Raw genomic sequence first — 2,767 nt, 5'->3', positions numbered from 1 at the left:
TACAGTTTGTGGTTAATTCATGATCCAAGCCTGGGATTATGGGTCTGAGTGCTGCTGGGTGTGAGTGCTACACCCAGTCTGGGGTGGATGACCTGAATGTAATGCGAGAGAGAGAGAGAGAGAGAGAGAGAGAGAGAGAGAGAGAGAGAGACAGACAGACAGACAGACAGACTTGCTTTCTGTTGCCATTCTTGCTGTTACTGCTGCCTTTTGCTCTTGCTATTTTCCGCCTCCATGAACTGCTGCCCTCTGCCATGTGCCACTCTGCCTTGGAGACAGCTGAGTATGAATTGAAACCTCCAGTAACTGTAAGATAAATAAGCCTTCCCTTCCTGCATTTTGGGTGTTGTGTATTTGTCCCAGTAACAAGAGAAGAGAAACTGAGACAATTAGCATCATATCTGATATTTCCTAGGATTTAAAACAGGGCAGGTGTTAAGACTCTAGAATTATTATTGATGCTGTTTTGCATTTTCCTGGTTTTGTTCTGCTTTATTTTCACTAGTCCCTCTTACTAGGCTTTAACAAACTCACCACCATAAGGTGGCTGTAGGACCTTGTGGCACAATGGTAGCATGTCTGACTCCACAATGAGGTGACTCTTTGGGCCGTTGGCTCTTCAAGGTTTGCATAATAGAATATATTTTCCTTAACAGCTGGAAAATAGAAATTTCAACATTACTTTTCAGGCTTGACTCCTCCTTATTTTTCGTTTTGTTACCATAACAAGTGCTGACAGGGCCACTTGACGCCATTAGTGGCAAATGAATTTTTCAATAAGGACTAACACAGAAAAGCTACAGAAATTCAGATTTATTTTTTGACCTAGACAGTTCTGTCTCTCCTGATGCCCTTGCTCTCCATGTATACTTTATGAGTAATTTCAGCAAAGGTGCCTCTCCAAATTAATCCCATAGCCGACTCCTTCAATCCTCCCCGCTGGAACTTTTCACCTGTCTTTATGGAGGTCCTGACCACATCTCGAAGGCCTCTTCCTGGATAATTAAAGGCAGCACAATGAACTCAAACCTTATCCTGGGGCTTATCTGTGTAACCTTAGCAATACTGCCTTCTTTTGTCATATGAAACTTTAAAAAGAAGTAATCTCAAATGTGAATTGGACTCTAGCCCATATCTTCCCCACACTGGGAAGCTGGTCATACACTTGCACATTTGTATAATAAATATTCAAAGACTCTAATCCAGTATCTTTCATATAGCACTCATTTTAACTCCTACTTTAAACTTTCCAAAAGCTTTTTATGGCATCCTTTGACCTACTTTAAAATGTCTGTCAGCCTTCTTTATTAATTTATTTTCAAAGTCATGTGTGGAAACAATATCCAGTAAAAAGAACTGATCAGCTTTGACAAAAGTGTACATCAGAAGCCTTCATTGCTACAAAGGCCTAAAATATCCAATCATTAGACAAAAAACAATCTCAGGAAAGGATAGAATGCTTCATACTAGAGTTACTCATTTAAAATTGAAAATAAATCTTTGAATTTTAAAATACTATAGGTATTCTAAAATATTTGTTTATTTTATTTAAGTTTCTTAAACTTATTTGATTGTAGAACTCTTTGCATTTAACACTTTGTATGATACTAGTCCAGTTGTGACATAGCCAGGGACCACCACAGGATAGACCCTTACATGCTACTCATTGAAATCATGACTTAGTGTTTTTCTTCTGAGACAGACAGGGCCTGAAAGGCCATTTTTGCTATAAACTGAGTCTTTACTTAGATGATGGAAAGATAACTAAGCACAGAACAAAGCTTGAGCTTCATTTTGCATCCTTTGTTGCTGTAAATCTTGGATGAGGTCTCTTCGCAGCTCTGCATGAAAGTACGCTGATTATTTTAAGCGTATCTGCTTAAGAGCTGACTTGGTAAGGATGATTGGCCCTGACATTATGTGCTTTCATCTCCCTTCAAACCCAACATAAGAGGTTTGCAGTTATACCCAAAGGTCTCTGGCTATTGTTTTGAACCTGTGATCACCTGGATCCCAAGAAAGCTGGAGCCCCATAGGACTGAGACCAATATGGACAGAGGCAGCCCTTCCCTGGGAATGAAACCATCCCCCAACCAGAAAGACATAGTATGACATCAATACTAAGATAATGAGCAACCAGACCCCATTCCACCAGCTGATCCTAAAATCTCTCATTTCCACAGGTAGGTCAGTCTGTACCCCTCTATGAGTGTACCTTCTCCAGCTACCTAAGCTGGAGTCCTTTAATACCTTCCTTTTAACTTTTCAGTTAAAGCTTTTTATGTAAACTTGTGCTTTCGTTTCAATTTTATTTCTATTAAAACAAGGGCCCGTGTTAACAAGCAATAATAATGCAAAACCAGGGTTCCATACTACATGAGTTGGAAATTGTGCCACAAAATATTACTCTTCATTTCTCAAAGATATATCATTTCAGTGAATTTATGCACTGAAAGATAACCTTGATATGAAAATATAAGGTAGTTCTTTCACACATTATGCTACAGGGTTGATGGCTAATGTTACATGTCAATCTGAGTAGGTTAAAGAGATGCCCAGATAGCTGGTAAAGCACTGTTTCTAGATGCATCTGTTTGGATGTTTCTGGAAGAGATTAACTGTTGGGGGCCGCGCCCAAGCCATGTTATTAAGATGGCTCCCATTTCCTGCTTCCTGACTGCTATACTTTGTAAACAGCCTTCCTTGTTATCAACCTTGCCCAGCTACTGGTGACGCCAACCTATCCCCTGTCTGAATCTGCCTTGCC

The sequence above is a fragment of the Octodon degus genome, unplaced genomic scaffold, assembly GCF_000260255.1.
Source record: "Octodon degus isolate 3935 unplaced genomic scaffold, OctDeg1.0 scaffold00020, whole genome shotgun sequence".
NCBI classification, from domain to species: domain Eukaryota; kingdom Metazoa; phylum Chordata; class Mammalia; order Rodentia; family Octodontidae; genus Octodon; species Octodon degus.
This window is presented reverse-complemented; position numbering follows the sequence as displayed.